At 32.7% G+C, this 24143-nt stretch overlaps 1 long non-coding RNA gene across 2 annotated transcripts; it reads left to right on the top strand.

The window, feature by feature from the left end:
* Positions 1-685: 685 nt before the first annotated feature.
* On the top strand, positions 686-14547 carry LOC128553482 (uncharacterized). 2 transcript variants are annotated; one of them, XR_008369356.1, is made up of 3 exons: positions 686-953; positions 1411-1602; positions 12570-14547. It is a non-coding gene; the product is annotated as an uncharacterized LOC128553482 (long non-coding RNA). The 2 variants fall into 2 exon arrangements; XR_008369355.1 differs by lacking the exon at positions 686-953 and having other exon boundaries at positions 960-1602.
* Positions 14548-24143: the final 9596 nt, after the last annotated feature.

Genomic DNA, 24143 nt, shown 5'->3' with positions numbered 1-24143 from the left:
ACTCCTAAAAAAGAGAAAATATCAACCCGTAAGTTTGAAAATAAACACATTTAAATTACATTAAATGAAATAATGAACTCAATCAGTCACATCGAAAACAGAAATTTCCTGTATAAAAGGCAAATTTCCCCTCAAGTATGTGTTGTTAATTAATCCGTTTGGACTGAATAACATACAGTGTACAGTGCAACCTCTGTAGAGCAACACCCTTTGGTAGATAAATATATTGACTATTATGTAGAGGTTGTTGTTCTTGAGAGGTAAATTTGATCGTATATTTCAGCTAAGGGAAATTTTGAATATGTTGTTATAGAGAGGTTTTTGCTTACATAAAAATGTAAGAGAGGGCGTTGTACTGTATGAAATTCTGTGCCCGCAAAATTAAATGGTTTTACAGCACAAATGGGCCGCTATGGAGAGGTTGTACTGTACTTAAGAGTTAAAAGTTAAGTAGAAACAATATTTTTTCTCAGAATACAATTTTGCAGCAAAAATTAATACGTAGGGTTATTTGTTATTGTGTTGCGGATTTATTTGTCTCCATGTTTATCCCAGAAAGATATCACATGAAATTTGCCGATGAAATAATGTATTGTATATATCAAGTTTATTATTTATACATCTCCTTTATTCATTTGGTTTTACAAAAAAAGAAAAAAAAAAAGAAAAAAAAAAAAAAACATAAAAAAGTATTTTTTTTCTAAAAGCGAAGTACATAAATTATATATATTTGAATTACCAGTGTTCTGCAGGATGCAAACTTTTCTGTATTCTCTGCTGTGAAAAACCATTATCATCCATAGAGTGTTGTGGTTTGGAGCTTACATGTAATTCAATTTAATCTGTAAAAAAGTGGTGCAGGCGTAGAACATTGGGCTGCTGACCCGGTGTCTTGAGTTCGAAACAAGACGAGATCGAAGACTGCTCAGAACCCTACATTTCCTTAACAAGGCGTGAGTACTGGTCAAATATCCGTGAAACATTCATCGAACGCTGTTTACATAGGTTATATCACTCTGCAAAAATCAATACAAAAGTATTAATAAACTTTGATAATGTGGCAGTTGACCTCAATTCAATCGACACTGTTTATTTTCCAGTACAGGTAAATCCAATATTTGCTTTACAATAGATCTATGACGGATTATCTTTGAACACCCCTGGTCTTATTGGACTCAACTGCCACATTATCAAAGTTTATTAGTAGATCCTCTGGGGTTTTTTTTAACATTTAAAATCTATTGAAGCATGTTTCATAACAAAATGTTAATCGAAATAAATTACGTATGTATTAAATGGTATTATGTTAGGCATAATATCTTTACTTTATTTATTCTCTAACAGATGAAAAAAAAATCAAACCACTTTGTACTTTTGAAGTACGTGTACATATATGGCGTTCTTTTTCAGCTCGGGATGAGTAAAATGTCTGCCACACCACTTGTAGTACTGGCACTTGTGTTGGCCCTGGCAATAGGGGGAGTGGCGCAATGTGATCCTCCTCCCGGAAGGACAAACGGTTGCAGCCCTAAATGGTTATATTACCCCTATAAATACTTTTTCAGGCCAGAGTGTAATAAACATGTTGTCTGCTATGCCTGTGTAAGTATTGAGCTTTGATAAATGATATTTATCAATTTGATAAAGCAGTAGTTCTTGTTTTGTTTGTTTGTTTGTTTGTTTGTTTGTTTTGGATTTAACGCCGTTTTTCAACAGTATATAGACTGAAATCGTAATATAGGGCGGGCAGTTAACCTTACCAGTGTTCCTGGATTCTGTACCAGTACAAACCTGTTCTCCGCAAGTAACTGCCAACTTCCCCACATGAATCAGAGGTGGAGGACTAATGATTTCAGACACAATGTTGTTTATCAAATAGTCACGGACAACATACGCCCCGCCCGAGGATCGAACTCACGACCCCGCGATCCGTAGACCGACGCTCTACCTACTGAGCTAAACCAGTAGTTCTTGATATATGTACTCAGTTTAATGTACTTAAGGTACATTCTATAGCCAAAATATCGACATTTTAGTGCTTGTCTTTACAACCATTTTTGCGAATTTTTACTGAAGAATTACATAATTTGATGAATGAAATGCCTATTGAAAATGATTTAGCTCACCTTTGAAGTATATATCTTGAAAAACAAATGCCAACTTGTACCTGAAAATCCGGACAGAAGACAGAAAAAAATATTTTTAGGTGGTCATATTTTTTCAAAATCGACAGCTGCTACATTCAAGCATTATTCTGCCTAAAATTGTGACCAAAACGTACCTAGATAATATATCTACTTCCTGCGAGCAATCAATTTTTAAATAAATTTGATGAAAGTGCCTTTTATAGCCGATAATTTCAGATAATTTTTATTTTCTCTTTTTTTCATGCAGACATCATCATTTCCCCAACTAATTTGAGATAAACATGCGTATCTATGACAAAAAATCCATGATATCATTACAAGGGCAATACACATAAAAGTCAGATGTGTCAATTTAATTTTTAGACACGGTTGCAGCCACAAAGTAATTGACAGAATAAAATGTAAATTTCAGCATATTTTTTCACACAAAAATGTGTTAGTGCGTAGAAATGTGATCAGGCTGAGCACATGGCCTTATGGATTTCATGATTTTCGGCGCTTAACGTGAAAACAGTTAAAGCACAGGATTCACAAACATTAAATTTATGCTTAAATCTATATGCGATACATTATGCATATAATTATAATTCACGATAATATCGCATATGGAAGTAACTGGGGAAAAAATTTGGACTATTTCCTTCGGAAGTTTACATGACTGTCCTGTCAAAAGGCCTCCCCCGTGTGTACATATTTTGACAGGTCGAGTTGTTCTGGGGCTAGAAACAATGGTAAGTGCAAAGTTATATAGATTTATATAAATTAATTATTTTTTTCAACGAGTTCAAAGTAAGGTTGATTATCAGTCGACTCTATTTCAAGATCTGAGAATGATTTGCCTATTTTTGGGCGGAGAACATAGCATATGCATGCTTGTATCACTGCCACCATAGATTATCATAAGATCCCTGGTAGATCAACAAAAATCGTTCTCAGATCTTAAAAATTACAGTCGATGCAGAATTAACGCATTGTTTCATAGATAGTGAATCGATCAGAATAGACAGAATAGATCATTGTCATAAAAAAAAAAACGTCGATGTACTTTTTGCATTCGAATTGACATAATTTGAACATAGACCCCTGCATTTATGCCATAAAATATGTCTGATCGGACGTGCTGAATCATCCGGCAAAAACCACAATATTTTTAAAGTAACATTAATTAGAATAAAAGTCTACTGTGCATTTAATCCGTCATGTGTTGTTCAGATGAAAGAATACCGCACTATGGAAACAATGTCATTTGCAAACTTTTTGAACCTGTGCGGGGCCATTCACATTGACATTTCTTGTTCAACAGGATAAAATGATGTCGACCAACAGTAAAACTAGGAAATGTCAATGTTCTATTCTACAAAAATTTTGTAAAAAAAAAGAACAGTGTCTAAAAGTAAGCCAAAGAAGGACACCTGCTACTGACAAGGTCAAGGGTCTGAATGAAAAAGCATGATCATGCACCAAAATATCAACAAATTTATACATTTTTTAAAACGGAATGAAATAACATACAGTAGGCTATTTTACAGCAAGATGTGATTAATAAATAGTAATCTAATTATTTATTTTACCATTGCATGCATGAATTGTTCAACTTCATAAATCAGCTGTGCTGTAGACCTACAGAATCAGCATAAAGAAATGAGCTACATGAGTAGTTTTAAGATACATTAATCCACACTTGTCAAGATTCCATTATATAATTGCTGTTTTCCCTTATATGGGTGGTTTTCAAAATAATGAAGCTTTTTCTTCTTTTTCACCTTACTTTAATTCAGTTCGGTTTTAGAATGTGTTTTGGGGCAAACTCATATCCAAATCAATGTATTCAAGAAATGTGTCCCAATTTCAGATGAATGGCTCAAGCATTTTTAAAGTTATGTTAAATATATAGCTAATGTTGTCCCTCTGCACCAAAAGTGTGACATTTTGCATGAAGGATAGTTTTCAACGTGTTTTTACTTTTTCAAAAACCAAACTTAATTTTACAGTTTTGGGTCTTTTCAAAGAAATCTAAACTCTGCACATTTAAAACAAAATACTTTTTTCATTAACAAACATTTTATTCTTACCAATAGTTCATGTCTTGGGGATGGAAGCCCTTCATAAAAAAAAATAGTGATACATTTAAAAGTTGAACACTACAATTTCATAACCCCATTACTTTTCTTAAGTCAAAAATTTTTCTCTAAGATCTTTATCCTTACAGCTTTGAAGACACCTTTATGATTTTATTGTTTATAAATCAACTTTCTCAGAATCTTCATATATGTCTATACACCCAAAAATGTCCTTTGAAAGTATTCTTAAATAAAATGGGTTTTTACTTTTTTTCCCTCTAAATGGAAGTTACAATGGTTACAAAAGCAGCTTTCAGCTTCACTATTAAGCCAAAGTGATGTCCCCTGTGCACCTTTTTTTGCCATTCATCATTTCATAGCATTTATACTGTAATATGTTGTGGCAGTTCTATATTCTTGTAGTGTGTAAGTTAAATGCAGGCCCTTACTTGATAATTAAGCATTATATAAGAATCCCAGGACAATTTTTAAATTTTTATTTTTTGCATTTTTCTCAAGTTTTCAGATTTAAAAGTGGAACATCAATTTTAATTAAAGTTTACCTACATATGTAAATATTCAGTAGCTAGTATTGTGTAGTTGAAAGCATTTTACTTACTATGAACATATTCCATGAATATATATTTTGCTGCCATTTGTCCCCTGTGCATCTTCTTAAAATTAGTAGCATTATAAAGATGTATGAATTTTACCATTCCATGCATCTCTTAAAAATCACCAGACATTTTTGAAATTTGGAATGTGGTTTATAAACCTGCAAAATGTGAGAGAAAAAAAAAAGTTTTATTATAATATGTTAATTATTTTTCATTCAGCAAAAAACTTTCCTAGGTAAAATTTTATTTTTATGTCAGATTTGTCCCAGAAAGGGTGATTTAAAAACCAAAGTCCCAAACATTTATTTAAAAAAAGTTTAAAACTATACACAAACACCTATTCATATATGTTGAAAAACATTTACTGTTTATACATATTTCCATGTCATAATTCACGCAATATTTATCACCCATCTTACTGGAAATTCTCTGAACTTATGAACGAAGGCTGTTCAAAATATTATCTGATTGGTATTTTTTCAACCACTTTCCCAAGTTGTATATTTCCTTGAATTTGAATTATTTGCTATCATAAAAAATAGGTGACCATTAAAAGAAATAGGTTTGAATTCCAACCCCTATGCCACACTTTTGCTTCATTATTTTGAAAACCCCCAAATATATTTCCTCATATTTTTTTAAATACTATACTATACTATACTTATTTCAGATGAAGATATAATTTATTCAAAGAAATAATGGACAATGAATGCTAAAATTGCCAAGAAGACGACTGCCAATTTACCACACCCATTTTATACAGGTAGGTTTTAAAAGTTTTTAAAAATAGATATGGCATTCACCCTTTATTTACAAACTATAAAAAACTGTTCTAGAATTATGTACATTGTACTTTTAAATTGTTTTTAATTTTGAAGTGTCAGAAATTTTATGAGAAATCACAGTTAATTGTGAAAGAAAATTTTGTATATATAAATGTACATGTTGGGCTTTTTTTAGTTAAGTATGATTTTGGTGAACAAAATGCCTCATGCAGCCAGTTCTGGAGCTTTGGCTAACTATGAACAGTAGACATCAAAAGGTACAGGATAGTTTAGAGCGGGCATTTATTAAATTTTTATTTAATTACTATTTACCCAGTTCAATGAAACTTGGTACATTCAGCATAAAGGGGGACAGGCACATTTTTGTCAGGACTATCAAATTTGATTATTTGTTTGTTCATTTATAGTCATTTTTCTTTTTAAAATTGTCATATCATAGCTTCCTTCATACCTTTGCATTAAAACTCCTTTCTGCAGATTCCATCATATTCAAATGGATCATGGTATACTTCATGGCCAAGCAGCAGAATTTACACATACTATAGTGGATTTTACATCTGATGACAGTTTTCTAAAGTTATGGTCCTTTTGAATCTTGAATTAAATGAAAGAGTTACAGTTTTTTTCTTTTGTTCTTTATGTACTCAGCTCCTCCCCCACTTTCTATGCCCTTGAAACTTGTAATACACTTTTCCCTTAAATGTAAATTAAGGGCCCTTTATCTATTTTAGCCTAAAATCTAAATTTGGAGTGTTATGCCCCTTTTTATATTATAAGAATTTTTATTTCATCTCCTCCTACAGTTTCATACTGTGTCCCCAGTGCAAAAGTAAGTTGATATGAAATTATCACTGAAGTAGGCTTGCACATATTGCAAGACTTCATTTCAGGTTATTTTTTATTGAGTGATGTCCTTTAAAATATCACAAATACACTTGTACATTGTGTATGCCTACTCACAGTTTCAAACAATTCAAAAGAAATTTAGTATACATTATGGACATGAAGTGATCATGTGCCTATATATAGCTTTAGTTGAAAATGGAATGCATAAAGACTACAGACAAATATATATCTTTGTTTGAATTCAAAGCTGTATTTCTTAGTCTTTATTATTTTGTGTAAAGGTACATTTTTTTCCACTTCTTAATGACATTTTCTTGATATGTCTGTCAGCCTGATATATTAAATTGTAAGATTTTATATTCTAAATTTTGTTTTTTTATTGAACATATAAAACATTACGTTAATACTAGTGTAAAAATGGCTAAATTTTTCCATTTCAGATATTATCTGAAGGGCACAATGTTTAAAGCATGGTCAACAAAACTGAACTATTTGTTGACATCTGTGCAGAATGTAAAACCTTTTTCCCGATCGGAAAGTTTGAGAGAAGAAAGTATGCGTATGTATGAAGAATGCTTAGAAATTTGAAATACATTGAAACTAAAAATTGCTAATTGCTAAGGAAGTTAAGAAAGGTGTACTTTCTGGAAAATATGTGTCAGTGCAACATTTTTTTTCAATTTTGTGGCATAATGAATAAAATTGAAACATGGCTACAGGGATAATACAAAAGGTTTAATCTTATTTCCAAAAACACATTGGGGAATCAGAGAAGAAATATCAAGAATTAGGGAAAAAGAAATAATTGTCATGAATGAAGAACTTGCTTTTTAATAATTTAAAAATATTTTTTTATCCTCACAACTGTTAATGATATTATGAATATGGAAGTTAAAAGTGTGGACTTTGATTAATTTCTTCAATTCTCTGGCATAGTTCTACATAAAAATCTTAACTTTATAAAATATCTTGTAGAAAAAGTGTAAGACTTTCATACTTGTTTTATAGAAAATGTTTCGGATGTTCAAGTAAGTTTGCTAGACCCAGACCACTAGCTCCTAAGTAAAGGGTTACACTTAGATGTAAAAGGGTTTAAAAAGGGGTCTGTTTCTGTCTGGTCAATAAGGTGTTTTACTTAGATTTTTTTTTAAATTTAAAAGTTTTTCGGCAACCTTTGTTTTTCTGTCATACTTTGTTACTATTGCTTATATCTTACTGTAACTTCACAAAAACATTGTCCAGTATACAAACAAAGTATGTGTGGGGGCTGAGCCCATTATACCCAAGGTCAAGGTCACCAAGGTGTTTTACTTAGGTTATTTTTAAGGTTGAAGTCTTTCGGCAACCTTTGTTTTTCTGCCATATTTTTTGTTAATATTGCTTATATCTTACTGAAAACTATAACTTCAATAAACATTGTCCAGTATACAAACAAAGTTTGTATAGGGGCTGAGCCTATTAACCCAAGGTCAAGGTCACCAAGGGTTTAATACTTAGGTTATTTTAAGGTTAAAGTTTTTCGGCAACCTTTGTTTTTTGTCATAGTTTGTTACTGTTGCTTAATCTTACGTAACTTACATAAACTTTGTCAGTTACAAACAAAGTAGTGCAGGCTGGGCCCATTTACCCAAGGTCAAGGTCACCAGGTCTTAACTTGGGTTATTTTTAAGGTTAAGTTTTTCGGCAACCTTTGTTTTTCGTCATATCTTTGTTACTTTTGCTTATATCATACTTAAGTTCAACTTTGTCCAGCATATAAACAAAGTATGTGTAAGGGCTGGGCCCATTATCCCCAAGGTCAAGGTCACCAAGGATTTTATACTTAGAATTATTTTCATGTTATTTCCGAAAGCTTTGTTTATAGACATATCTTTGGTATGTTAAAAGATAATGACTTGAAATTAAAAGTATTTATTTTATGATCATCTGCATGTGTGGTACATACCCCAAACTCTAATTGTGTTTTTGATAGAATTATCCCCCTTTTGACTTAAACTTTTTGAAATTTCTTCGCTCTCTGATACTACTTTAATGAAATATAAAAAAGACTTGAAATTTAAATGTATCTTTATCATCATCATCTGCTGGGGAAACAATCCCCAAAACCCGTTGTTTTTTTTGACCAAATTATGCCCCTTTTAATACTTAAATTTTTTACAAACTTTTGTTTTCGGGAAAAATTTTTGGTGCTATACAAGAAATGACTTGAAACTAAAATATATCTTTACATCATCATCTGCATGTGTTGTAACAATCCAAATAACTCGATTGTGTATTTGAAAAAAGGAATTAGGGTCTTGTGTATCTTTTCCCTTTTAAAATAAAGGCACTTATTCGACATATTCATTTTAACTGTCAAATCCCCGAATATAGCCCCTTGTCTAACGGACACTCTTGTTCTGTGTTACTTTCAAATTTTAGGAGTATTTTAAGGTACCTCTTCAGGTAATGAGTTTTTGTGGACTTAAAAAATCAAAACTTAACTTCCCTTTGTTGCTACTATATAAAACGATTATTCTTGAAACTTTTTACGCTGGTTGTTAGAATTGGTATGTCATTGTTTTGGCTTTCTGTCTACCAAACTTATAGTTTTATACAGAAAAGTTTTATTATATCACTTTCTGACGAGCATATATTTAACATCCTGGCACTCTTGTTTTTTTTTTGTTCATGCCAAGATTTCTATTTGGGATACAGTTTTGTATGATGAAAATGTCCTTAGGCAGGGGACGTGCTAACTCTATTACAAATTCTTGTTGTTGTTTTTTCTGGAGTTGTTGCCCTATTTTGATCTTGAAATAATTCAAACCATCGTGAACTCGAGAACTTAAGTCGAACAAATCCATCCAACTGAATTGAAACTAGGTATACATCAAAACATGAATGAATATGACAATGTTGCCCTGACTTTTATGATCGATTATTTTGTCTGGAGTTGTGGGCCCATCTTTAACGACGGATGACAACTACCTTGTAGTTTCCTTCTCTTTTTTCAAATAAACTTGTTAAGGGCTTCCCTAAACATTATGTAGACATGCGCAATTTTTTTCTTGTTCAGTTCTTTAACTTCTTATATTTTTCCCCTTTATAACCCTTTCTGACCCGTCGTTATTATAAGTTATTGAATGAACATTTTTTTCGACATCATTCTAAATTCCCTTGCAACCTCCCCGAAGGAATATTGTCAAACTATACAGATAAGGGGAAGAGTTTGCTTCCTTTTGTAGCACCCAAATTGTCTATGCATTATTGTGCCTTGCTCATATACATAAAACTTTTTTTGAGTGAACATGCCCTGAATTTGTTATACTGCAAAATAAAACAGTCATCATTTATTACTTTTTCTTGTCGTCACTTTCATCCCTTTTTTTCGTAAATAGCACAGTCATACACAGAAGATGCTGTATACTAAACATATTTTCTCAAAATTCAGACAAAAAGTTCTGTCAGATGCCACCATTACATAACTATATTTCAAACTTTTGCAGGGGGAGAACACCCTGATCCCACTCACGCTGGGAGCTATTGTCTCGCTGGTGACACATTCTTTCTAAACTGTTGCCTCGCTGCATCAAATAAAGGCATTTTGGACCCGGACTACCTGGGAAAACCGTTGACAATAATTGTCAGAAGAATCTTACATACATTAAAGATCCCAAATTTAAAATTATGCTAATAAATGTTAATTGGCGTTCATCCGAGTTTCTGATATTGTCAATTGCAGGTAGAAAAATGGTTAGAAATGTCAGCTGGATTCCCAGGCTAGATCCCGACCTGCCCTTAAGTATGATAAAGGCCTTTAAGGTCGATGTCGGAAGAGGGATCTAGCAAAGTTTACAACATTTAAGCTTATCAAAAGACGTCGGCAGAGATTATGAAGTTGTTATTTGTCAGGCTTAAATGCAGGCATCTTAAACTCCAAAACGAAAGCCATTTTTGTACATTAAAACTCCATTAAGTTTGAATAAATAGTTCAAATGGTTATGAATTTTGTTTCAGTATCATTTTCTGCGTACAGACTGAAGTATTTCCATTAGTGGATCATAGCGGGGGTCGTGGGTTGAGGGGTGGTGGGGGGGGGGGGGAGTCCCGGGGCGCTCCCGCCCCTAAAATCGCCGGAGCATAGGTTATTGTCTTATGTTCTGGGTAAAATAATTGCAAAATATACATTTTTTCTCGCTCGCTACGCTTGGATACCTAATTTGTCTTTTATTCTGACTGAAGAATTGAAATATGCATTTTTTCTCTCGCCGCTCCGCTCGCACTAATGATTAATCTTTTGTTCCGGCTGAAAAAAAAGCATATTTTTTCTCGCCCCCGCTCACCTCGAAAATTAATTTTTCTTCTGTTCTGGGTTAAACATAAAAAATGCATTTTTTATCCTATCTCACAGGTAAAATTTGTCTTACTTTTTTTTGTGTTTTTTGGGGTTTTTTTTATTGATGGAAAAAAATGCATTTTTTTTTTCTCGTCGCTATGCTGGCACAATTTAAAATCTTAAAAAAAGTTTTATTTTAGTCCTAGGTAAACCTCTCCATGAAAACCTCAAAAAACCGAACGGCTAAGAAATTCCGAGTACTCGCGCAAGAATAAGTCTGACAATTCAAAGAGTGACTATAATTAGCATGTTATTTGTGTTTTATTTTGTCACAAACCTGTCCTTTTTTCAATAACAAATAAAGTACCCCAGAACCCCCCGGGGAAAGCACCAAATGGTCCATTTTTTTCATAGTTTTCCGGGAATCATGCCCCGGACCCCCTATTTGCTCTAGTCTTCAAATATTTTACGCCCCCTCTTACACCAAATACTGTATCCCCCCTGAGGTAGTCAAATTTTTTAAAAAAACGTTATGGAGTAAGAATTTTTTTACAAAGTTTGGAACGATAACGCGTTTATCATATTAAGTAGACCGTTTGAAAAAAAAGTTGGATAGTTCAATGAATTAGATATTCTAGATTTCATTCATGTTGTAGAATATTTTGAAAAAAAAATATATTTATTATTTTCGAATACTTTTTGACTGTACTATTAGAATAGTGTTATTGGATCTATAAAATCTGCCGAGAATGATAATCGGGATAAAGAACTCTCCCTTCAGTAAACGGCGGAAAACTATCCTTTATTATATTTGGCGGGAATCGAGCACGTTTTCACCGTGCCCGTATTGGTTTTTTATAGTAACAAAAAAGTAGTCCGTCATGTCCCAAAAAAACACGATGAAAACAATCGTCTGAAGCCATTTTAAAGTAATTTTCAATCGTAAATTGTCAGCCTTTTAGAAAGTTTGGGTAATTTAAAGGGTGGCAGGAACTAGATACATGTTTGTCTGTCTTTAATACATTTTAAATGGACTCCGCATGTATTTTGAAGCACCTTGATTTTAAAAAAACATACCAATTTTGTTATCAAATTTGTCGTTTCGACTTATGAAAGAGTCGTAGTCGTAGTTTGATTATCTAGTCGTATACTTCGTTCCAAGACGAATCTATTGGTGTATACTTTTTATGACTTTTGTCCAGTAACAAACCCGCCAATCTTAATTATTTAGACCCACTAATTTTCCGATAGAATGAACCTTAATTTAATCTACTTTCTTTACCCCTATATTATATTTTTCTGTGTGCATAACACGGAGACACGAAGTAAAACAGAAACGAAACGATTGCGTATTAAGATGAAATAGCCGAGCCCTAGTATTTTCACAGTTTATGTTTCCAGTCAGCATCGTGTGTGTGATATTTTCCTTTATTGTATTGTTATTTTACATGTTTATGTTATGTGTGAATAATGGTCAGCAGAAATGCTGTCCACCACAGTTGACAGTACCTTTTAAAAGGAAATGTTACTTGTTTAGTACTTTTCGTGTTTTTCTTAATACCAATCCAGGAACAAAAAAAAAGTGGACATGTCAACAGTTTTACGATAGATGTTTCCGGAACCCATGATAAATACCTAAAATGGTCATTGGAAAACGGTTAAAAATTAGTGGTTTGCGGATAAAAATAAAAAGAATAATATCTGATATTATATACACCACTGTGTCTTGTCAATATGCAGATTTATAATAGGTTTTTTATTATTTTGATTATTCTTTGACAATAATTCCGTTTTAGGGCAACCGCAATTGGATGTCCAGAGAAGTATGTGATGACATATTTCTCGACAACCTCGAATCGCGCTGCAGAACAGACCCAGAAGAGAGGGACGACCCAGATAAATGTCTTAGGTGGTCGGAAATAATTTATAACGCTGTTCGTGATCATGGTGAAGGTCACTATGAAATCCCATCGCTAGACTGGTGCGGTGAAGACTGGGTTGATGGTTGCCTATAAAATGTATTTACGGCTTCGCTAAAGATTTGATGTTACCCTTGCTATCAGTTTAACATTAATTACCTTCCTGTAGACGAGCATTTATATAGCAACTGTAACCATACGAGACCATCAACACGAACAATTTTGTTGCAAACCTGAACATTCACATTACTGAATTCTTAAATACTTGAAACTTGTGTTGCATATCTAATATATATACTATTAGGTTATTTAATATTGTTCTGTACAATACGGAGATATATTTGGACGAGTACCCAGCTGAGAAAACCATATGGTTTTGGTTTTCTCAGCTGGGTACGAGTCCAAATATATCTCGTATTGTACAGTACAATGTAAAATAACCTTTTTATTCTATATCTATTTTATCTAGTTTAAATTAAAAATGTTTCACTGAATATTGTATTCCTGTCTTTTCTGTATTTTCCCAGCTTGGTATGAGTGCAAATATATATTATACAGAACAATGTTAGGCCCTAAATAACCTTTTTTTATTCTATATTTATTTCACTTCATACGTAATATACGTAATTCATTGAATGTTGTTTTTCTGCTTATCAGTATTAACTAAATTACCTGTATATGGTGCAACCTCGCTACAACAGCCATTTGGCGATCTGGGTGGTTATAATACTTGGCTGAGATATTACGCCCACAAACATTGTCAGCAAGTTTGGTGAAGATCCGATGAAAACTGAATTAGAGCGGACATGTTTTGGATGCCGACCGCCCGCCCGCTGCCACGGGTGTTCACATTATACGCCGAGATATTATGCCCACAAACATTGTCAGGAAGTTTGGTGAAGATCGGATAAAAAATGTTGGATTTAGAGAGCGGACAAGGCTAAATTGGCAGTTTTCCTGTACGGATTGTCTAGAGGTCCGGTTACCAGACCCCTAGCCACTGCCATTCAAAATTTTCTCAACCTGTGACAAAATAATAGATTTTTCCAATCAATAAGACTTTCTTCCAATTATATCTGTATAGATCTATATCTATATAATTTATATTTTGGAATACCTGTTCTTCTTCTTCTGAAACTTGTTCTAAATCAGATAGCATTGCCATCACTTGAATGGTTTTTGTGTGTTGTAAACAAACAAACGACAATTAAATCCTGATTTCAAGATGATAATCAAACTCTGTACATAGAGCGCCTAATTCATCTGATTTACATTCGGAACATTTTCACGCGTTTCAGGCTTTATCGTATGTTTAACATGGGACTGTTGAACCGTCCAAATACAGAAAATACATGATTTTTTGTACGCACGTGCGTCCAAATACCGTAATATATTGTACGGTCACGTGTTGCAAATGAACGTTCGTGATTGGATAGATAAAATAGATATAGAATAATATTGGGTCTTTCTTTTGTCTTTTGAAGACCCAATAAATACCTAGAACAAAAGAAAAAAAACATAATAAGTAGGTAGAGACCCAACTTTTACAAAATGAATATTATTGTAGACCCAACAAGTTAGAAAAAAATGGGTCTAGACATATATATATATATAGTTTGTTGTCACAAAATTATTTTGATAACGGTAGAAGTCAAAGAAAGCTCTGCTTTGTCATGTTTATTAGAGTACTTCCTTAGTAGATACACAAACGATGTTTAGTTATATTTGTATATCTATATGACTGTAACAGTTTTGATTGTTAATACAAATACATGTAGTTCGTAATTTGTACAAAGTCATACACTTAATAACTAATGGTTTGATAAAAAGTAATAAAATATATATACAACTGTAACATTTATGAATTCTGACTTGACTGCATCCTTACTTTTTATGTGTTTGTATGTTTTACATTTTCTTAAAGTTCTTTAAGGCTTTAAATTTCATGTTAAAAACAGATGGCACTGCTGTTCAAATAGATGATATGCATAACTGCATGACAAGAAAAGTGCTACTTTAGATACGGTACATGAACTTTTACATTTAGGGTCGTTAAGGGAGAGAAAAATCAAAGTACTGAGAGGACTGATGGGGGCAGTGCTTTGCAGTTTCAAGACTTGATGTACCCCATTCATGTCAGGGAAGTACATACAGGCATTATGTAATGCACTGGTGTTTGGCAAGAAATAGAGTGGTCACAACTTTTACAGTGAACAACAATAAACAGAAAGAAGTTCTTGTTTCAATAAATTTATTAACTTTGTGTTCTATACACTTCTATGTTTTGTTCAAAAGGTAAAGATAAAAAACATCTAGTCTTGTTTAATAGCAGTTGTTCATCGACAAACAAAAACTTTCCATTGCCAGGTTTGATAAAATGAAAAAGATAAAGCTATACAATGTATTTCAATTTCTTCAATACGCCTGTTTGCACTCTATGTCCTGACATCATGTGTTCTTGACAGTCTAACAAAAACAGGAATATTAAAAGTTCCATTTTTCAAAGTAATATGCAAGCCCAAATTAAAAACAAAATAACTGTGAAAATGATACCAATGGTGTTGTTGCACATGGCACATCATCTTATTGAGGCAAACATTTGTGCAAAGTATTTAAGAACCACTCAATACATGGCTGATTATGGCCAAGACAAGCAAAACAGCACAGAGATTTGACCCTTGACTTCAAAGTATTATCTTGACCTTTAAGCTACCAACATGGTTCTTGCACACGACAAATAGTATCATTAAGGTAAGTTCTTCAAGAATCCCTTGATCTAAGGATAAGTTACAGTCCTAATAAACTCAGACAGATGCATGCATAGATGTACACGCATCGGACCGCTATTGTGACAATTACGTCAAGCTCACCGCCAGCAGGCTCATCAACAAGAGCTGTCACAGGAGACAGTGCGCTCGACTATTTTGATGCTGGAAAGTGAAACTAGGAAAATCTGAGAAAACTGGAGCTGTCTATTGAGTGTGGATGAAGATATTGCAAAATAGCTTGAGTCTGTGTTAAAAATATTAATAAGAGAGCTAAAGTGTGTCAGAACACTATATAATTATAATTCTAAGCAAAAAAGGTGCATAATTCATAAAATATTGGTGCAAGAGTTATGCACCTTATGTTATATGATGTGGGTGATGATATGGAACAACTACTTCAAGCTTAAACCTTCAAGCTAAATGATGAGGAAGGACGAAGATGTACAATGAATGAAACACAACAGCCATCTAAAGATGCTAAACGCTCGTCCTTGCACTTTGTGCACAGGAGAGCTTAAGCAATGGCTCGCACACGCACCTCTTTGGAACTGTTACGTGACTAAACTTAGATGATTTTCACCCTGCTGATTTTACATTCTTAAGACGATCCTTTTGTTTTCCATTTTCGGACCAAAAGTGCTGGAAGATTGGTTTGAACTGTGGCAAATATTTACAGCTTCTTTTTGTATAAAACTTCTTTTTTTGTTTAAATGAGTAGCAAAATTCGTATTTATATTTAAACTGAAAAGAATCAGCATGAACGTGGTATTCTTTACATGAAAAATTGATCTAAAATTACAAAATAATAAACAAAAACCGTCGTACAACTATACATATTAACACAGTTACTATTCCAGTTTTAAATATAAAGCTATAAACGCATTAAAAAGTTAAGAATATTAAGTGCTTATAAAATACACCTGGGGTGGTTGATAAGTAACTCTAAAAACGACTTTTAAAGAAAAAGTATGTAAATTACCAAGGGCGTAAATGTCTTCTTCAAATAACTGCATAAATATGTGGATCACCAGTTTATCATTTAATTAATATACACGTAAAGCAGAACGGAACCCTCTTATGAAAGTTTGTCGGAAGATAAAATAGGTATACCTTTAACGCAGACTGATTTACAAAACACACAAGGCAGCTACTTTTCTGCTCTTTGATTCCTGTCCTATTTCTCTTCTTCTTGAAACTTATTTTTTTTTCTCGTTTTTGTTTTTAATTATGGGACAGGCAAGACATTGAAAACAAAATTTGAAATTTTGCAAATCAAAAGGACCAAGGAACGGAGAATAACGGAACAGAAAGTTATGTAGAAGTTTTAAAACGAAAATGCATAGCATGTTTAATCCTGTCACAACAATTAGTTTGAAATAAAACACATTTTTTACATTAAATGAAGTAATGAACTCTTATCAGTCGCGTCGAAAACCAAAAACTCCTGTATAAAAGATCAATTACCCCTCAGTCCTCTTGACTGCAAGCATGTGTTGTTGATTAAACCGTTCCGAATGAATAACATTCAAAAATTGAAAGTTAAACATGCAACAATACTTCTGACTCAAAAGACAATTCTGCAACAAAAATTATTACGAAGGGGCGCTTTGGTTATATGTTATTGTATTGCTTATATAAATGTAATTTATTTCAATTTTCATCCTAGAAAGATATCACACAAAAAAACAACAAAACATTTTCACGGAATGTGCCGATGAAATAGAAATGCGTTTTATACATCTGGTTTATTATAAATACAGCTTTATTCCTTTGAATTTACAGAAAATAAGTAATTTTGTAAAAACGAAATACCTAACTTAATTAGCATTGTGTGAGGATGCAAATTTCTCTGTATTCTGTGCTGTGAAAAAGTATTATCGTCCACAGAGATTTGTGGTTTGGAGCTTACATCTGTAAAACATTGGTGCAGACGTAGAGCTTTGGGCTGCTGATCCGGTGATTTAAGTTCGAAACAAGACGGAACTGGAAGTCGATCGTAGCCCTACATTCTTTTACTGGTCAGAAATCCGGAAAGCATTCAGTGAACGCTATTAACATAAGATACAAGACTCTGCAAAAATCAATACAAAAGTAGATCTTCTTGGGTTTTGTTGACCATTTGAAATTTTTCGAACCATGTCTTATAACAAAAGATGTTATATTAAGACATAAGTATGTTGGCATAAAATCCAGTCACCTAAAGAGAAAAGGATGTTCGAAAGCACTTTGTACCGGAATAATCATTCTTTTGAAGTTATAGAACGTTTTTTTTCAGCTCGGGATGAGTAAAATGCCTGTCACACCACTTTTAGTATTGGTACTTGTGTTGGCCACGGCAACAAGGAAAGTGGCGCCATGTGATCCTCCTTCTGGAAGGACAAACGGTTGCAGCCCTTCGTTGTTACCTTAACCCTTTAAACTCTTTTTCAAGCCAGAGTGTAACAAGCATGATGCCTGCTATGCCTGTGTAAGTGATTATTTATCAACTTTATAAAACTGTACTTCTTGATATCTGTACTCAATTTTCTGTATTTAGCTGGGAAATTAAAAATCTTCTGTCCTCTTAACCCCTGTAATACGTTTTCTATGGGCATAATATGAAGACTAACCTTTCGCTCACATGTATGACCCCTAATAATTCCATAATTTTCATTTCCAGTCAGCATTGTGTGTGTGTGTGTGTGTGTGTGTGTGTGTGTGTGTTATTTTCCTTTAATCATTAGATATAATATTAGGTTATTTAGCATTGTTCTGTACAATACGGAGATATATTTTGGTACGTACCCAGCTGAAAAATCCATATTGGACGAGCTGCTAGGCGAGTCCAATATGGTTTTCCCAGCTAGGTACGTATCAAAATATATCTCGTATTGTACAGTACAATGTTAGATAACCTTTTTATTCTATATCTGTCTTATTTTAGTTTAAATTAAAAATGATTCACTGAATATTGTATTTCTGCCTTTCCTGATTTCAAGACGCATAATCAAACTCTGTACATAGAGGGCCTATTTCACCCGATTTACATTCGGAGCATTTTCACGCATTTCGGGCTTTATCGAATATTTAACATTGGACTGTTGAACCTTACAAATACAGAAAAAAATACAGGTTTCTTTATTTTTGTATGCACGTGCGTCCATTACGGTAATATATTGTACGGTCACGTGTTCCAAATAAACGTTCACGATTGGATAAATCAAATAGATATAGAATAAATTAATGTATTATCTAGAGGAATAAAAATCTGTATAAATGTTGTCCATCTCGGGTGACAGTACCTTTTAAACTTCATTAGTATCTAATTTTCGTGTAATGAATATTATAGCTTTTATATAGATAATCCAGAGTAGCGGACGGGTCAATAGTTTCAGAAGATGCATTTCCGGAGCCCGTTATAAATATCCTAAAATCTTCACAGCTTAATCATTAGATATATGAATAAAGCTTACCGGCTCGCGGATACAAATGAATAGAATCATACCTGTATGAGATGCCATTTCAATGTAGCACGTGTTTAGTAAAAATTTATACAAATGTTTATTTTATATTTAAGTTATTTTTTGACAGTTGTTTCATTTTTAGGGCGTGCGCTATGGGAAGTCCAGACTAAATTGTGATGACACATTTTTAACGAACCTCCAGGAGCGCTGCAGAACAGAGCGAGAATTTTCGGACAACAAAAGAGGAAGATGTCTTAACTGGGCTGAACGAATGTATAATGCTGTTCGTAGACATGGCAAAAGTCACTATGAAAACCCATCGCTAAGCTGGTGCGATGAGACATGGGTTCATAGTTGCATATACTAAGACATTGCATGTACGGCTTCACTACCCTCTACCACTACCTTGCTTTATGTTTAACAAAAATGTTCTTTTTGAAGACGAGCATTTATTTGATAACTATACGATACCATAATCACAAACATTGTTATTACAGAATATTATCGAGGCCACGATAAGTTCAAATCATTTTTGCAAACCAGAACATTGCCATTACTGAATTTATGAATCATGCCAGAAACTTGTGTTGCACATTTAATATATATAATTGTTTTCACTAATTTGTTTTGATAATAATAGAAGGTAAATAAATGTTCAAAGTATGTAATAAAACGGTATCAATTTTTACTCTTTTTAGATAATCAGGTTTATGTAGCCTTGAGACTGTATCATATAAAGAATGACCACTGGTGTTAGAATGTCATATCTGTACGGCTGAAAAGTCACGTTTCCACCGGCACCGCTCAAAGAAAGTGTTTGTAATAGAATAGTATTTCAATTATTACTACTTATATAAGTCAGTTCTATGTAGCCTATGGACTGCATCATATATAGAAAGACCAAGGGTATTAGTATGTCATATCTGTACAACTGAACATTCACGTTTCCGCCGACAAAATTGAGGACTGTTCTTATATTGTAACTTATTTAATCCGAAACCATAATGAGCCACGTAGGAATTTTAGCCTAGTGTCGTGTTCTTAAAGAATCTTAAGTATAATTATAAGAAATTGTGATTTTTTTAAGTATTACGTAGGTAAGAAATATCTTTTACTTGATTATATTTGTTATTCTGAAAAGAACTCAAGAAATTCTTAGCTGTGAAAAAACTTGAGTATGCAAGAAATTCTTAAGTAAAAATATTTCATTCAATATCATTTTTGTAATATCTAAAGCTTGAAAACTAGGATATCCCATATATAAATATAGCAACGGAAATACTTGACTATCTTTATTTACTAACAGAAGGAGGTCTTCTGTAAAAAAAAAAAAATAGAACGCTGCATTTATATTCGCATTGCGTACATTCTGTAGCCCATGAGAGACATCAAGTTAGGTTTGCAGGTTACAACATGTGACTGTGTGCTTTACATTTGGCCTTTCACTGTTATTGCGTGTCTGACTCCCATATTGGAGATCTGGACTTTTTTTTTCACAGTATTTCAGTGATAAATGTCTTTTTCTATCAAAGAAAAAATTATAATTTTAGAGGCTGCGTTTTTGGTGCGTTTGATATTTTTCTTTGTTTTTTTTTATATAAATCTGTAGAATGAAATATACACAATATTTTGACAGGTCATGAAAACATATGATAAATCTAATTTTCAAAGTTATTGGTCAGATATTACAATAGAAACATGGCTTTGGATACTAGGTTGAAAAGAATTGTAGGTAATGCCGTAAGAGTCAATGGACATGTTGAAAAGGTAATGTTTACAATCTAAACATTGTGTCAAAATTAAGGAGAACAAAGTTTTCTGCGGAATTTTGAATATTTTACAAGTGTCGTGCTGAATGCTGTCATCTTAGAATAGTAGGTGTCAATTGACATTTGGCATCTATATATCATTTAAGACGAGTACGTGAGTTCGAGGAGATTTTTTTCTATATAAAATTACTACACCTCCGCACTTTAAAAACGCACCACTCAGAAAATGGGTCATAAAATTTAATTTTATACGACAATTCCATTATTTTTATGTGATTACATAAATTTATTATCTGGTACACAAACAAGGAAAATTTAACAAAAATCGGTTAACAGAAACTGTTCATTTCGTCCTATTAAACAACACCACCCTCCAAGTCAAAATTCACAGACGACCAGTCTTGTAATGGTTGTATGATGACAATGTAAAAGAATAGTAATCCTTCGCGCACTCATACCAGCCTGCATCATTCCAATGGCGCGTTCCCGAATATTATCCGAAAGTCGGGGCATATTGTGAACTTGTTATTTATACAAAATGAAACAATTGTTGATCTTATAGTTACGTTTTTATTAGAGATCACGAATTTATCAATTTTATATTATTTGACAACTCACATGTACAGTGCACATGCAAAACGTGCTAAACGTCTTACCTGTGCATAATAAGTCACGGATGAGTGGTTTTGAATAAATATAATTTTAATTAAGCGGCAAGTGACTAGTGTATTGGAAAAAGACATTTGTTATCATTTAAATTAATATTGGAAGACTTTATGTGTGAAATAAGTAATAAAAAATCTCAAAATTCTATTTTGTGAATTTTGAAACTGAGGTGTACCAGATATAAACATCTTAAATAAGTAGTTTTTATTTATAGATCTTTTTCATTTTTGCACATCTTATGGAAGAGATATTGAGATTACTATATAATACAAGAATGAATAAATTGGTCCACTCAGAAAGTGTAATTTGTGTATTTATTAAGTGGTGCGTTTTTAAAGTGCGGAGGTGTATTTCGGAGTCTTGCATGTTGGGTATGTGATGGGCTCATTTTTTAAAAAAAATGGAAGCCTATTGAAATATCAATAGCAGTGTCGGACCTTTTCGTGTTTACAAATAAGTTTTACAGAGAATACTCTCCTGTACTGCAAATTATTTTTCAGTTGATAAAACAAAAATAAAAAAAACAGCCATTGAAACGAGTGAGTGTATTATTGATAACATTATGACAATATGAAAATAATTTTGACTAAACAAAATAAGAATAATTGTTTATTTAGACAAATGTATCTCCTCGTCATTGTGTATATAGCAAATTGCAAAATGAACCTCGGTAAGTTTATTGTAAGTTAAAACACGATTGTGACGTAATCCTTTGTTAGTTTTGTCCATTATATAGGTTATTGTACCGATACCGCTTTATACACACCATTATTTTATTATATCTGTCCATTGTTAACCTGTAACTGTCCATTCTTAAAATAAAGGATACTTTAAGAATGGACAGTTACAGGTTAATAATGGGCATGCGTAGTAACAACCTAGTGCGTTTGAGAGAGAGAGTTGTTAGTACATCAACCTATGAAATACTAAAGTTTCGAAAAATAAACTGCAACGTTTTACAGAAATTGTAGCTGCAAGCAAAATTCTGACGGGGGAACGTATAACTTTGACCAAAACGGACCCCAGATTATCAGTTAAATGAAAATCAAAGGATATGCCAAAAGTAATTACAGAACGTTAGTTTAAATCTTCAACCGTTAGAAAGTAGTAAAGTTCACTTTGTATACTCCTAAATCGTGATAGAAAAGTATCGCAGAAATACACCTGGTGTGGCATTTTTCATCTGAACTAGTCAATCTAATGTATAAAAACATAATTTTCCTTTAATTTTCACATGCTGCATACCCACATTGCAGTGTTCGTGTAAAATTATTTTATTTTTTGCCATAAAAGACATTTATTAAACATATTGAACTTTCGATTTTTCCAATAATCGGTATTATCGGTTTTTTGACACATTAAACAAAGAAGGATAATTTCGATTTATTCGCTATATCTTTTAAATGGTTTAAAATAACGAATTTGCTTCGGTGGCATTCGTTGATTTAATCTTTCCTCTAAATGATGATATAATTTTGAATGTTGTAAGTTTACGCTTTCGCTTACCCTTTGGACTTTTAAATATACCACCCTTGTTTTCCATTGACGCCAATTGTAAATGGCCATTTTTTGCTAACATTTAGGGTAAGTTTTGTTTATATATTGTACAAAGTACGAAAAACGGGGAAAATAATCATTTTTGCTTCGGTGATGTTTTACAGAATAATTATTGTCCGACTCAATTGTGTAAAAATAATTTTAAAAAATATTTGATTTAACTTACCCTTTGGGTGTTTTATGAAATCACTATTACTTTAAAATGAAGACTCGGGCCGACTCGGTGTTTTCCGGATTTTTCCGAATGCGAGCAGACGACTCGGTATACAGGTAGTTTCCAGTTACGGTAAGTTTTATGTCAAAGTAAATATACGTTGTGAATTACCTGGATGTTATCATCATAATTTATCAATTATGTTGGGTCTTCATTTTTTTTCTTAAAAAAAATTAACGTTATACATATTTTGACATGCGAATGTGTGAAAGAAGGGACTAGAGGTAAACAAAAGTAGATACATATAGGATCTTTTATTGGGGGCAAAAGGCAGACACAAAGATAAAATTGTCTGTACTAATAGAAAGTGTCGCCTTGATTATTTGTCCAATTGTTTTCTTAAGAACATCAAAATATTACCCTCGGATGTGGAAAGTCTTCACCTGTCAAAAATGTGCGATTTTTTTTTTTTGTTATTTGCGCACATCTTGACACGCAAGATTCAATATAATTAAACTTATTTTTAACCAGTTCGCTTATAGATTAGAAACATCACAGCTTGAAGTATCTACAAAGCGTAAGTTTGTGGTAAGTATTTATTTAAATTATTTATTTTAGATTGATTTCCGAGTCGTGCATATATGCAAATAATAAATTAAAAGATGGAGACTAAATTATCCGTATGTCAATCTTTTAGCATAATAATCAAAACTAGAAAAAGCGTAAGCGAAGATTAATTTAGAAACTGACCATTAAATTATTATCACATCGGAATTTTTATTTCAAACGGCTGTAATAAATCTCAATCTTTGAGTAAGCTCTAATTGATACTTAATTAGATAGTCCCTTGCTTGTTAATTTTATTACCTTTCCACAGTAATAAAATTTTAACACCATAGATGGATAATAAAGGGGATGAGAGTGGGGTTTTCGCACTTTTATGACACATGTATCTTTGAAAAAAGGAGGCATTTAATAACGGCAATAAAATGGAAATTAATAAAAAGACAATGATAATGTTTTATTCTTTACTAAAATAAAAAAGACATTACGAATGATTATGCTTTTTTCGACTGCTTCATTGTATTCCTTGT

This window comes from Mercenaria mercenaria, unplaced genomic scaffold (genome assembly GCF_021730395.1).
Source record: "Mercenaria mercenaria strain notata unplaced genomic scaffold, MADL_Memer_1 contig_3878, whole genome shotgun sequence".
Lineage (NCBI taxonomy): Eukaryota > Metazoa > Mollusca > Bivalvia > Venerida > Veneridae > Mercenaria > Mercenaria mercenaria.
This window is presented reverse-complemented; position numbering and strand designations above follow the sequence as displayed.